The sequence below is a fragment of the Filicampus tigris genome, chromosome 1 (assembly GCF_054856515.1).
Source record: "Filicampus tigris isolate MCC_2025a chromosome 1, RoL_Ftig_1.0, whole genome shotgun sequence".
Classification (NCBI taxonomy): Eukaryota; Metazoa; Chordata; class Actinopteri; order Syngnathiformes; family Syngnathidae; genus Filicampus; species Filicampus tigris.
In genome coordinates this window covers 1,199,659-1,214,942 of record NC_141217.1, presented here as the reverse complement: position 1 = coordinate 1,214,942, position 15,284 = coordinate 1,199,659, and the positions used below count along the sequence as shown (strand labels likewise).

Here is a 15,284-nt window from a genome sequence, read left to right as displayed (position 1 = left end):
CTATTTCCCACACATTCAAGTAATTCACCCTTAAAAAACCCACAAAAATTCAACTATTCACCATTCATTAACCATTGGAACATTCGACTTTTCACATTTACCTTTTCCCAATTTCCACAAATACAAGTCATTCAGCTCACATTCAGCTTTTCAACACCCCCAAAAGTCCTACTTCCCACACATTGTTAGGTTTAAGGTCTAAATCACGATACTTACTCTAATTATCTGACTCCAAATTATTTACCATATATTTATTATTTGAACCAACATTAACCTTAGCTTCACCTTAACTAACAATTATGCATGCTCGTTCCGTAAGAGAGAAGACCAGAAAGCCAATCAGCGAGATTTTATTCCTAACAGCAAAAGCTAATACAGTATCGGGGGCTCGGTTCCCTTTCAATACAGATCTGTGCGCTCCTGTGGCCATCAGAGAGCGACACCACACCCGAGTTGCCCCGAACAGTTATAGAAAACAATATGCAAATTAAACACACCAAAAACTCTAGCCACTATCATTTCATTAGTTACATGGTATTTGCAATATATTTCTTCAGATGCTGATTGGTTCTCTTTTCCCCGCTGTCTCAGATGACGCCTTTTCTTGTGCACATGACTCGCTGGGTTGTAGCTCCTGAAAACACCAAGTTATCTGCATTCAAAGAGGCCGGGGCCTTCAGAGAAACTGTGGCCCCCGCCTTTGTCTCCCTGTTTTTCACTGGCGGCACCTGGTACCATCAAACCGCCCACACATTGTGTTCCTCTGATACATCCGCTCCCCTGATACTGCAACCTTGAAACAGCTCTACTTCTACTCATTTGTAATAGAACTTTGAATCATTAATAAATGGTTAACATACATTTATATATCTTCATAAACTAATAATAAAACCCTTCACTAGCCATACATGTATATGTCTTCACAAACTAATAATAAAACCCTTCAACATTCAACTCATTTGCCCTTAAAAAAACCACACAATTTCACCATTCTTTTCCAGTGGACCGGTGTTATTGCTCCTTGGTCTCCCCAGTGACTGGGGATACTCACCCCGAGGTCTCCACGGTGCGGCGGCCATCTTGGTCAGGGACATTAGTTAGACTGGGGATAATCACCCCGAGGTCTCCCCGGTGCGGTGGCCATCTTGGTCAGGGACATTAGCTAGACTAGGGATACTCACTCCGAGGTCTCCCAAGTGCGGCGGCCATCTTGGTCAGGGACATTAGCTAGACTAGGGATAACGCACACAATGAGGAATGGAGACACTCGACACAATATTGTCTTTTTTCTTGCAAGGAGAGCGCAGGGAAGTGTACTATTACAGTTCCTAAAACCCTCTGCCCGGCTCCTGCCCCTCCTCTCTTTTTATTTTTCTTAGGAGTCCCTGATTACAAAGGTGTTCCAGCTCTAAGGGAAAGGGGAGCGAAAACAGCTGGAACACTGTGAACTTGTTTTGTGTGTGTGTGTGTGTGTGTGTGTGCGTGCAAGCGTGCGTGCGTGTGTGTGTGTGTGTGGGGGTGTGTGGGGGTGTGCGTGGGTGGGTGTGTGTGTGTGTGTGTGTGTGTGTGTATGTGGGGGTGTATGTGTGTGTGTGTGAGGCATTAACATACATATGTGAAAGCAAAGCACATCAAGCAAGTTGGGCCTAATAATAAAAATCTAACACGTGAATCAAAAAATGCATTATTCTTCTCACATTCCCCCCTGTTTTTATATAATATAAAGCTAAACCTACAAAGCTAACAAGCTTAATTATGAAAAATCTAACACATTAATCATAAAATACATCATTATTTGTACATTCCCCCCTCTTTTTATATAATATAAAACTAAACCTGAAAAATCTAATGAAAAATCTAACACCCGAATCATTATATACAACATTAATCACATTCCCCCCTGCTTGTCTTACATTTGCACAATCCTCATATCATTGAATAGACCGTCCACAAAGGCTTTAATCTACCGAATCACTCTTATGAAAACAAATGTAATTACACCCAAGGTTGTCAATATAATTTCCTCATGATCTCCAAGACCCGAAAAGAGATCTGGAAGAGAAAACGAAATGTCAACAGGAGCATCAAAACAAGTGTCATCAGTGTCATCATTACTCTCAACTGTACGATAAAGCAATAACGGATACACATCATTCAATTTTGACGTCGTAGGTGCAATAGCTGTAGTGATCAACCGGTTGAGCAGTGCTCTACGACAAGGAATACAACAACAGCCACACGACGTGAGAATAGCCGAAAACACAGCAACAGAAACCAGGACAGAGGAAACCAAGTCCTTATATTTACCAAACGTTCTTTCCCACCACTCCGTCCAAAGAGACGTCTCCACAACAGAGTGCTCCTTCATCTTGTGGTTGAGAACGCGGAGGCCATCGATGGCCCTGGTAAGGGACCCCTCCGGGGCCGTGTTGTTAGGTATGAATGTACAACACTGGTTGCCAAACATGGCGCATACCCCACCCTTTTTTCCGCCAGGAGCATGTCAACCGCTATGTGGTTCTGGAACATCATGAGAGAGGTGGCTGCCAATTGTTCTTTGATAGCAAGAAATCCTGCTTCAGTATAGTTACCCAGTTTCTGGACATTGTAGTGGAGGTAGTTGATACTGTCAACATTTTCATTCGGCGTGATCCAAATAAAAATGGACTCCAAATCAGCTGCAATCTGATCAACCAGTTTATACTAATCTGGTACACCTTGAGGTACACCAATAGCATCAATATAGGTCGGAAGAATAACCATCAGTACAGCTGCACAACACCCAATAGCATCTTTAAGCCATTTTGGCATCGCCATTTCTGCTGTAACTCCACTAAAAGCGGTTGGTGTCTTTCAAATTCTTCACTGACCGTCCAGTATTTTCAGATATAATCTGATATAAATCTGCACCCACCTTCTTGTCAGACTTTGGCTCACCTTCCCCGGAGGAGAAATCAGCAGAAATGACGACCTTACAATGTGATAAGTGTATCCACGTGTTCCTCTCTGTGATTTTCACAGCTGTCGGGGTTGTCAGCAACACTTGGTAAGGGCCCTCCCACGTGGGAGAGTGCCAGTGTTTTTTCTTAATGCTCCGGACCAGGACCCAAACTCCTGGCTTCAACAGCTGTTGTGTCTGTTGGGAAACACAATCGTTCTCAGGTAATTTAAGTTCATCACATTTCTCTTTCTCATGTAATCAGCCAAATTTGCCTCATCATCCAGTTCTCAGTGTTTAGTGAATAAAGGTAGTTTATAGGGCCTACCGAAAAGTATCTAAAATTGAGTGGGCCCAGTTATGCTAGTAATGTTGATATACAGTTTGACAAGATCAACGCTTTGCGTCCAAGGTCTACCCGTTTCCTCCATGCACTTTTTCAACCTATTCTTTACAGTCCCATTCATCCTCTCCACCAGACCAGCACTACGGATGATAGGAACAATGACGCTTTAAATCAATATGAAATAACAGACCTATTTTGTCAATAACTCTGTTAACAAAATGTGTCCCATTGTCACTGTAAATTGTCTGCGGAATACCGTATTGCGGTATAATGTCTTTGCACGACGCTTTTGCCACCGTTAGCGCATCTGGTTGTTTAGATGGAAAATTCTAAACCCACTTTGAAAATGCATCAATAATAACTAAACAGTACTTTTTCCCTCACTTTGGCTTAATTCAATAAAGTCCATATGAATTCTCTGAAAAGGATAGGTTGCCGGAGGAAACTGACGCCGCATTGGACGCAAGTTACCTTGTGAAATGTGCCTGGCTCAGGTCAAACAAGCCCTACAAAAATGTTTAGAGTAGAGATTAAACCCGTAAATTGTGTAATGTCTGTTTACAAGAGCCACCATTCCACCAGTCAAAACATGAGACACACCATGGCTTAATATGGCCCACCTGAACACATTTTTTGGTAGTATGGGTTTTCCCTCTGTGCTGACAAACATTTTCCCACAAGGTTGCCCCCTTATCCAGCCAGAGTTTTTGTTCCGTCTGTGGACTCTGCTGTTGCATATCTATCAAGGTTTCGGTACTCAATATTTGTGTGTCAGGAATATGGTCTGATAACCCTGCGAAGGGCTTTAAAGCCGCTTCTCTGTCTGCGAAAACATTCCCCAATGACACACTGTCTGTCCCCGATTTGTGTGCTGCACATTTATATATTGCAATGCTGCGCGGTAACTGTACGGCATCTAATAAATGTTGGAGTAATTGAGCATGTGTCAATGCTCTTCCCGTCGATGTAATCATGCCTCTATTGCGCCAGTATTGTGCAAAGATGTGTACTGTTGCAAATGCGACTATTAGTGTAAATTGTAACATCCTTATTCCCCATTAGTTTACATGCCTCTGTTAGTGTAACTAATGCGACGGCAGTGATTCTGCTTTCAGAATTTCATCTTTCGTAACAACAGAGTAGCCCGTCCGTGTTTTCCCAAAAACATCCTTTTTAGATGACCCATTGACAAATAGCGTGAGTCCCGTCCCCAATGGCAAATCCTTTAAGTCAATTCTACATTTTGTTGATTTTTCAGCCAGTTCCTGACAATCGTGTCGGACACCCTCATCAGGAAGTGGCAAAAGTGTGGCCGGGTTTAAAATCGTGCACCGTTCCAAAGTGAGGTGTGGTTGGGACAACAGTATGGCCATGCATGATAAGTGTCTAGCTGGTGATAAGAACACCATGTCCGTCTGCAGGAGCAAGGCCGCCACTGCGTGCGGAACTTTCAATGTAAGCGGATGAAACAAAACAATAGCAGAAGAGCATTCCACTGCCATAGAGGCCGCAACCACAGCTCCAACACAAACAGGAAGTGCACACGCCACACTATCGAGTTTAGATGAGAAGTATGCTACAGGCAATTTGTCACCATGTGTTTGGGAAAGCACAGATGTCATAAATTTCCCTTTACAGTCTACCATCTACACAAAAGGTTTTGAATAATCAGGCAATGCTAAGGCTGCGCTCGACACAAGCATTTGTTTAACCTCACAAAAGGCCTCTTCAGCCTCCGATGTCCAGTTAATCATTGATGTCATTTTCAGGTTTTCCTCATACATTAATTTAGATAATGGTGCAATCAATTCTGCATAATTTGGAATCCACATCCTGCAGTAATTAGTCAAACCTAGAAATGACATTAGTTGTTTCTTTGTTTGTGGTTTTGGTGCCTGCAAGATAATTGTTTTCCTGTCTTCTAAAATTGTTCTTCCTTTAGCACTGAAATTAAGTCCTAGATATCTTACTTGTTTTCTGCAAAATTGTAACTTGTTCTTGCTTACTTTGTGTCCCTCTTCGGCTAAGTGATGCAGTAGAGCTAATGTGTCTGTCTTGCAGGTTTCCTCGTCTGGCGACGCTAAAAGAACATCATCAACATACAGCAAAATTTGGCTCCCTCCTAGAGGAGTACATTTGTACATGCTTGCTGCCATTATTTGTGAATAAATGGTTGGACTCTCACAATACCCTTGCGGTAATCGTGTGAATGTGTATTTTTTCCCTTGAAATGTGAACGCAAACCAAAACTGACTCCTTATCAACAGGCACTGAGAAAAATGCATTACTTATGTCCACCACAGTAAAGACAACAGCATCAGGTCGCAATGAGTTTAACAATGTGTGTGGATCTGGGACACAGGGTGCTCTTTGAATTACAGCCGAGTTAACATCTTTCAAATCCTGTACCATCCTCCATCCAACAGAAGGAGGTGCCTTTTTGACAGGGAATATCGGGGTGTTGCAGGGAGAGTCTTGACATTCGACTATCACTCCTGCTTTTATTAAATCATCTATCACAGGCCGTATTCCCTTGTATGCGTCTGGTTTCAATGGACACTGACGCACACAACGCCTATATTCTGTTTTGGGTCTTATTTGGACTGGTAATGCCCCTTTAATTAAACCTACATCAGATGGCCCTTGCGGCCATAATTTCTGTGGCACGTTTTGTAATATCTCCTCTTCCTCCCCTGTTAACAGTACTTTATGGGAGGGCTTGCTGTGCCAGTGCAAATAGACGCCCATTTGTACTTGCACAGTCGAAAAAAGTTCTGTACATTTCTATCTCCTCACTGTACTCAAGGCCTTCTCCTGTCGGTACCCAATCCGTAGCACTCCGTGCTGTTTGAACAATGGCCCCCATGCCACTCCATTTGAAGTGTTTACCTTTATAGAGTGGAACATGTGGAGCCTGCCATTCTCTATAAAGAGGTGTCAGTTCATCCGGAAATTTAGCACCGGCTACTACAGTTGAAAGTCCATCTGAATACAGATAATCAACGGTAATGCTTGTTGGTGTAACTTGATCCCTGTGTGTTTTTATACCACATTGTTATGTGTAATGAATCAGCATCCATTCTGCCTTCCTGTTTGTCAATCATTTCGTGGCCCTTTAATAGGATGTTACTGTGAGTTGCAGGTAGGTTGTTTGGCAAATCTAACGTGTAGTAACAGAAAGACAGACGGCCTCCCTGAAGTACAGGGAGCTGTCCAGCCTGCAACTCCTTCCTCCTTTTCACTATGATATTCCCCTCGGGAGAGGGGATTTAAGCTAGGCCCAATTTCAACAAGCCATCTCTTCCCAACAAATTCACAGGACATTCCGGCATTACCAACAATGGCATTCTACATGATTCTCCATGTGGGTCTCGTACCCACACGGGGTCGGTTTCACTGACTGTGGACAGTTGACCTTGTGCGGTTCTCACAAACACTTTAGCCCCGGACAACCTGGAGTCGGGAATGTTCTCGTTGCATACTGTTTTGCATGCTCCTGTGTCACACAGGAATGCCATTGGTTTTCCATTTACTATTAGCTGAATTTCCGGTTTTATTCTATCAAATGCCAGTATGTCCTGTAAATCCAAACCAACATATTGTTCAATATCATCAAGTTCATCATTTTCATGCATTTTGTCATGTTGTGAGGCAGGCTGGCTTAGTCATGCCTTATTCAAAGCATTTTTAGAACAGTCACGGGAAATGTGACCTTTTTCACCACAGCACCAGCAACTTACTTCCCCTGTCCAAATTGCTTCTCCTGTGCCACGGCCTCTGCCAATTCCTTTTCCTCTGCCCCTTCCTCTATCTCTGCCTCTGCCATGCCCTTGGTAATACACATTTTTCTTATTTTTCAAAACTTTCTCTGCATGTAATGCCTGATTCACATACTACTCCAAATTCCCCGTCGCCATATCAACCCAGTGCTTTTCAACCCAATGCTTGATTGCAGGCAGAGAGATGGCGTGCAGGGCATTTTTAAGTTGCTCTTGGTATGTTCCCTGAGGGTCATCCGTCACGGGAATACCACTATTAGCTTTAAAACAGGCAGTCATCCCAACTCTATAGTCTTCAAAAAGTTCGTCGTCCCTCTGTTGCAGTCTACCAATAGCTGTGTAATTTGCCTTTTTTCTGAAATGTTTGGGAACTCTCTCGATGAGGTCCTGAACTCTGCAAATGAATTCCCTACTCTCATGTGGTAGTATGTCATCACGGTATTTTGGATCCCAGTCCCCTCTCACATGATTCCAGTCTGAACCCATTGCCGACATCCAAATTTGCTGTGTTTCTGCCCCGTGGTTAAGAGTGTCTTAAGTCTTCCATCTCAACAGTAAATTGATCCACGTCTACTTTATGAGACGTGATGCCTTCTACGGCTTTTTTCACATCTTCCTGTGTCCATGTCCTATGGACCAACATGGTTGGTTGTTGTCCGGCAGCATTGTTTGGGTTAGCCACCTCGATCATTGGATACAAGTCTGTCTGGTTATTGTCAAACGTCGCCACTTCTGAAGTTGGCGACAAGAGTCCTCCCCAATGTGCGTGACCACTCCTGTCCCAATCCCTCAGACCTCAACACCCTCTGTGTGTCAACTGGAGGTGGAGATATGCTTAAGGGCAAAGTGGGACAAGGGACAGGGGCAATTGCCTCAAACTGAGGTGGTGGCACATGTAAGGGCAAAGTAGGATAAATAAGAGGCGGTGAGCAAGTCTCTAGCTTTACCCCTCTGACACTCCTAACCTGCTCCCTCACTGCCACCGGCCCCGTCTCATTGTCCTCTTTTTCTATGAAACAAAACATTGTCCAATTTACTTGGCCCCTTCTCACGCTTTTGCGCCAACACTTTCCAAAAATCTACGTCCTCATACCCATCCTTTCTCATTTTCGCTTCATTGTTTTTGCATTTAGTCGGTATTTCACACTGCAGGTTTACCAATTTTTGTGTGTTAAGATGGCCAGGAAGTTATATTTTGTTATCCAAAGGCTCAAATGTTGTATTTTGGAAGGATAGTTACATTCCACAAATTTCCAATCTTTGCATGCGAGGTTTTGTTTAGGATCACTTTTATCACTGATTTTACTGTTAAGTTTCCCCATTTTCTTGATATAGAGTCAGCTTTATGACCATACTGACTTTTACCTTTAAACAGGGTGACAATCAACTCAATGTGTGGCAATCCTCAAGCTCTACCACAAATGGCGGAGGATTCTTGCCTATTGCGTCCACACAAAGTTGCCACTTACAATCTCGTTTATCCACTCACACAGTTTTCACAGTCACACGTTTAGCAGCGTTTTTCACAGAGTTTAAGTACGTACAGGACACCATCGCCCTTACAGTTTTATAGACTTACTCTTGTCTTTTACCTTGACATTGACTAGTATTCTCAAGGCTTACACAGTTTTAAAGACTAACTCCATCTCACAGTTTTATAGACTCACTCTGTCTTACAGTTTTATAGACTAACTCGGTCTTACCACTTGACAAGGGACTATTATTGTCAAGGTTTTTTTTTTTTTTTTACCAGCGCGCAATTCACTCATCCACGAGTATTGTGAGTTTGCTACTCACCCAGAGATGTCTTCACACCTCCGGCTTCCCGTCAACCTTCAGTTCCCAGGAGTGGAGCAAAGTCCAGTCCCGGAAAGGGTCTTTGAGCCGTGGCCACGGACTTTACCTGGAAGTTGACTCGACAGCTGGAAACCTTCCGGCATATAGGGATCCAGCTCGAAGAACCAATTTAATGTCAGGTTCACACCAAGTGAGACATTAGTAAACAACGCACACAATGAGGAATGAAGACACTCGACACAATATTGTCTTTTTTCTTGCAAGGAGAGCGCAGGGAAGTGTACTATTAAAGTTCCTAAAACGCTCTGCCCAGCTCCTGCGCCTCCTCTCTTTTTATTTTTCTTAGGAGTCCCTGATTACAAAGGTGTTCCAGCTCTAAGGGAGCAGCTGGAACACTATGAACTTGTTTTGTCTATGTGTGTGTGGAAGTGTGTGTGTGTGTATGTGAGCCATTAACATACATATGTGAAAGCAAAGCACATCAAGCAAGTAGGGCCTAATAATAAAAATCTAACACATGAATTATAAAATGCATTATTATTCTTTCAGGCGGCCATCTTGGTCAGGGACATTAGCTTGATTGGGGATACTCACCCCGAGGTCTCCCCGGTGCGGCATCCATCTTGGGCGGGGACATTAGCTTGACTGGGGATACTCATACCCAGGTCTCCCAAGTGCAGCGACCATCTTGGACAGGCGGCCATCTTGGGCAGGGACATTAGCTAGACTGGGGATACTCACCCCGAGGTCTCCCCGGTACGGCACCCATCTTGGTCAGGGACATTAGCTAGACTGGGGATAATCACTCCGAGGTCTCCCCGAGTGCGGCGGCCATCTTGGTCAGGGACATTAGCCAGACTGGGGATACTCACCCCGAGATTTCCCCGGTGCGGCGGCCATCTTGGTCAGGGACATTAGCTAGACTGGGGATACACACCCCGAGGTCTCCCCGGTGCGGTGGCCATCTTGGTCAGGGATATTAGCTAAACTGGGGATACACACCCCGAGGTCACCCCAGTGCGGCGGCCATCTTGGTCAGGGACATTAGCTAGACTGGGGATACTCACCCCGAGGTCTCCCCAGTGCGGCGGCCATCTTGGTCAGGGACATTAGCTAGACTGGGGATACTCACCCCGAGGTCTATCCGGTGTGCCGGCCATCTTGGTCAGGGACATTAGCTGGATTGGGGATACTCACCTCGAGGTCTCACCCGTGCGCCGGCCATCTTGGGGGAGGACCCAAAATCAACAGGAAGTGACCCATATTCAACAGGCAGTGACCCCAAAAGACCCAGAAATGAACAGGAAGTGACCCAAATGACCTGGAAATGGACCGAAAGTGACCCAAGTGACTCAGAAATAGATCGAAAAGGGTCCAAATGACCCGGCAATGGACCGGAAGTGACCAAAACGACCCGCAAATGGACCGGAAGTGACCCAAACGACCCGAAAATGTACCAAAAGTGGTCCAAATGACCTGGAAATGAATCAGATGTGACCCAAATGACTCAGAAATGCACCAGAAAAGGCCCAAATGACCCGGAAATGGACTGAAAGGGACCCAATTGACCTGGAAATGGACTGGAAGTGACCCAAATGACCCCGAAATGAATTGGAAGTGGCCAAAATGACCCGGAAATGGACCGGAACTGACTCAAATGACCCAGAAATGGACCGGAAGTGGCCCAAATGACCCGGAAATGGACTGGAAGTGGCCTACATGACCAGGAAATGGACCGGAAATTGTACAAATGATTTGGAAATGGACTGGAAGTGGTCCAAATTACCCGGAAATGGACCGGAAGTGACCCAAACGACACGCCAATGGACCGGAAGTGATACAAATGACCCGGAAATGGACCGTAAGTGACCAAAATGACCCTGATGTGGACCGGATCTGACCCAAATGACCCGGAAATGGACCAGAAGAGGTCTAAATGGACTGAAAGTGACCAAATGACCCAGAAATGAACCTGGAAGTGACCCAAATGACCCGGAAATGAACCGTAAGTGATCCAAATGACCAGGAAATGGACCGGAGGTCGTCTAAATGACCCAAAAATGGACTAGAAGTGGTCCAAATTACCTGGAAATGGACCCAACGTCACCCAAATGACCCGGAAATGAACCGGAAGTGGTCCAAATGACCCAGCAATGGACTGGAAATTACCCGGAAATGGACCTGAAGTGGTCCAAACGACCCGGAAATGGACCAGAAGTGACCCAAATGACCCGGAGATGGACCAGAAGTGACCCAAATGACCCGGAAATGTACCGGAAGTTTCCCAAATGACCCGGAAATTAACCGGAAGTCTTTTATTCCCTTCTTATTTTTTATCTCCTCCTCATTCCAGGCTATTCTCTATGATTTGAGGTCGTTCAAGTTAATTCAACTTAATTCAGTATCGCTTCAACGCATTCCACAGTTTTTCATAGAGGTCATTGAACTTTATTCAGTATAATTGAACTTCATTCAGTATCATTCAACTTGATTCAACTTCATTCCACTTTATTCAACTTCATTAAGTAACCTTCAACTTTATTCAGTATCATTCAACTTCATTCATTATCATTCAACTTCCTTCCACTGAATTCTACTTCATTTCAATTAATTCCTTTTCATTCAATTTCATTCAACTTCATTCCACTTAATTCAGAAATCATTCAATTTCATTCACTATCATTCAACTTAATTCGGTATCATTCAACTTAATTCAGTATCATACAACTTCGTTCAACTACATTCAACTTAATTCCAATGCATTCCGAGGTTTTCATTCAGCTTCCTTCGCCTTCACACGCAATTTCTCCAGAAATTGCATTCTCTAGTTATTGTGTGAAGGCGAAGGCATTCACACATATGTTATTCCTATAGTTTATTATTATTATTATTATTATTATTATTATTAATAAACAGGGGGGATTTAATGTCAGGTTCACACCAAGTGAGACATTCATAAACAATGCACACAATGAGGAGAGAAGACATTCTACAACAATATTGTCTTTTTACTTGCAAGGAGAGCGCAGGGAAGTGTACGATTACAGTTCCTAAAACGCTCTGCCCGGCTCCTGCGCCCCCTTTCTTTTTATTATTCTTCGGTGTCCCTGATAACAAAGGTGTTCCAGCTCAAAGGGAAAGGGGAGCGAAAGCAGCTGGAACACTATGAACTTGTTTTGTCTATGTGTGTGTGTGTGTGTGTGTGTGTGCAATTAACATACATATGTGAAAGCAAAGCACACCAAGCAAGTTGGCCTAATGATAAAAATCAAACACATAAATAATAAAATGCATTATTATTCTTACATTTCCCCCCTGTTTATTATAATATAATATTAACTATAATATAAAGAAAAATCTGATTGAAAAATCCAACACCCGAATCATTATATACAACATTAATCACATCACCCTGTTTCTCTTACATTTGCACAATCCTCATATCATCGAATAGACCATCCACAAAGGCTTTAATCTACCGAATCACTCTCATGAAAACAAATGTAATTACACCTGAGGTTGTCAATGTAATTTTACTCATGATCTCCAAGACCCGGAAAGAGATCTGGAAAAGAAAACGAAATGTCAACAGGAGAATCAAAAGAAGTGTCATCAGTGTCATTTTTACTCTCAACTGTACGATAAAGCAATAACGGATAAACATCGTTTAATTTGGACGTCGTAGGTGCAATAGCTGTAGTGATCAACCAGTTGAGCAGTGCTCTAAGACAAGGAATACAACAGCACCCACACAATGTGAGGATAGCTGCAAACACAGCAACAGAAACCAGGACTGAGGAAACCAAGTCCTTGTAATCTACCAAATGTTCTTTCCTACCACTCCGTCCAAAGAGACGTGTCCACTCCAGAGTGCTCCTTCATCTTGTGATTGAGAACGCGGAGGCCATCGATGGCCCTGGTGAGGGACCCCTCCGAGGCCGTGTTGTTAGGTATGAATGTACAACACCGGTCGCCAAGCATGGCGCACACCCCACCCTTTTTTCCGCGAGGAGCATGTCAACCGCTATGCGGTTCTGGAACGTCATGAGAGAGGTGGCTGCCAATTGTTCTTTGATAGCAAGAAATCCTGCTTCAGTATAGTTACCCAGTTTCTGCACATTGTAGTGGAGGCAGTTGATCCTGTCAACATTTTTATTCGGCGTGATCCAAATAAAAATGGACTCCCAACCAGCTGCAATCTGATCAACCAGTTTATACTCATCTGGTACACCTCGAGGTACGCCAATAGCATCAATATAGGTCTGATCTCCATCCCTCCAGGAAGCACTACGCCGATTCCTAAAGAACTTGTCTCGCGGAATGTGCGTCAGAGCTGCCCTCTGGATATCCTCTACTGTAGATGGAAAAATAGTAACAGTTAAGAGCAATGACACAAGTGCACAACCTCCTGAAGCATTTCTCATATAATTGTTAACATATAAACCTACTCTAGGAATCTCAGAAGGAGACAGAGTACTGTCTTCACAAATTACAACAGGAAAATAAGGATCAAAACCTGATGAATAAGCCCACAAAAGAAACCCCCAACAAGATGAATTAAAAATAGCTACAGTAGGAGGCCTAAAAGGCCCAACCCCCACAGTGACCCTGAGATTGAGTATCGACCCCGTCTTTGAAAGAAGTATTTTGTTATGAAAATATCTAGCCTCACGGCCCTGTCCAGGAGCCCAATAATCACCCTGTTGTGTAGTGATCAAAGAATCCCAACTCGAATCTAACACATGTCCAGTGAGGTACCACCAGTACTGTTCGTACCCCTTCCCCGTTGTTTGAATTATACTACCGCACCTTTTCTTGAACCCCCTCAGGGTTGCTATTGGAAGCTTCAGTTCTGTCGTGCTATTTTGGCATCGCCATTTCTGCTGTAACTCCACTAAAAAGGGGTTGGTGTCTGTCAAATCCTTCACTGACTGTCAAGTATTTTCAGATACTATAAATCTGCACCCACCTTCTTGCCAGACTTTTGCTCACCTTCCCCGGAGGAGAAATCAGCAGAAATGACCTTCTTACAATGTGATAAGTGTATCCACGTGCTCCTCTCTGCAAGCTTCACAGCAGTCGGAGTTGTCGGCAGTACTTGATATGGGCCATCCCACGTGGGAGAGTGCCAGTGTTTTCTCTTAATGCTCTGGACCAGGACCCAATCTCCTGGCTTCACCAGTTGTTGTGTCTGTTGGGAAACACAATCGTTCTCAGGTCATTTAAGTTCATCACGTTTCTCTAAAGTCTTTCTCATGTAATCAGCCAAAATCGCCTCATCATCCAATTCCCAGTGTTTAGTGAATAACGGTAGTTTGTAGGGCCTACCGAAAAGTACTTCAAATGGAGTAGGCCCAGTTATACTAGTAATGTTGCTATACAGTTTAACAAGATCAACGCATTGCGTCCAAAGGTCTACCCGTTTCCTCCATGCGTTTTTTTTTCAACCTATTCTTTACAGTCCCATTCATCCTTTCCACCAGACCAGCACTCTGTGGATGATAGGAACAATGACGCTTTAAGTCAATATGAAATAACAGACCTATTGTGACAATAACAAAATGTGTCCCATTGTCACTATAAATTCTCTGCAGAATACCATATCGCGGTATAATGTCTTTCAATAAATTCAATAAAGTCCATATGAATTCTCTGAAAAGGATAGGTTGCCGGAGGAAACTGACCCCGCATTGGACGCAAGTTACCTTGTGAATTGTGCCTCAGGTCAAACAAGCCCTACAAAAATTGTTTTTTTTAGAAGAGGTTAAACCCATAAGTCGTGTAATGTCTGTTTACAAGAGCCACCGTTCCCCCAGTCGAAACATGAGACACCCCATGGCTTAATATTGCTGCTCACCTGCACAAATTTTTGGTAGTATGGGTTTTCCCTCTGTGCTGACATAAATATTTTCCCGCAAAGTTGCCCCCTTATCAGTCAGTTTTTGTTCTGTCTGTGGACTCTGCTGTTGCATAGCTATCAAGGTTTGGGTATTCAATATTTGTGTGTCAGGAATATGGTCTGATAAACCCCGCGAAGGGCTTTAAAGCCGCTTCTCTAGCTGTTTTGTCTGCGAAAGCATTCCCCAATGACACACTGTCTGTCCCCGATTTATGTGCGGCACACTTACATATTGCAATGTTGCGTGGTAACTGTACGGCATCTAACAAATGTTGGAGTAATTGAGCATGTGTCACTGCTCTTCCCGTCGATGTAATCATGTCTCTATTGCGCCAGTATTGTGCAAAGATGTGTACTGTTGCAAATGCGTATTGGCTATCAGTGTAAATTGTAACATCTTTATTCTGGCATAATTTACATGCCTCTGTTAGTGCAACTAATTCAGCAGCTTGAGCAGAATAATGCGACGGCAGTGATTCTGCTTTTAGAATTTCATCTTTCGTAACAACAGAGTAGCCAGTTGTG

At 43.7% G+C, this 15,284-nt stretch overlaps 1 long non-coding RNA gene across 2 annotated transcripts in view; it reads right to left on the bottom strand.

The window, feature by feature from the left end:
- Positions 1-334: 334 nt before the first annotated feature.
- Positions 335-15,284, bottom strand: part of LOC147152436 (uncharacterized) — a 28,857-nt gene continuing 13,907 nt past the window's right edge. For both annotated transcript variants that reach the window (XR_015088852.1, XR_015088854.1), the window contains exon 2: positions 335-14,051. This is a non-coding gene — a long non-coding RNA (uncharacterized LOC147152436). The remainder of the gene's footprint in view (positions 14,052-15,284) is intronic.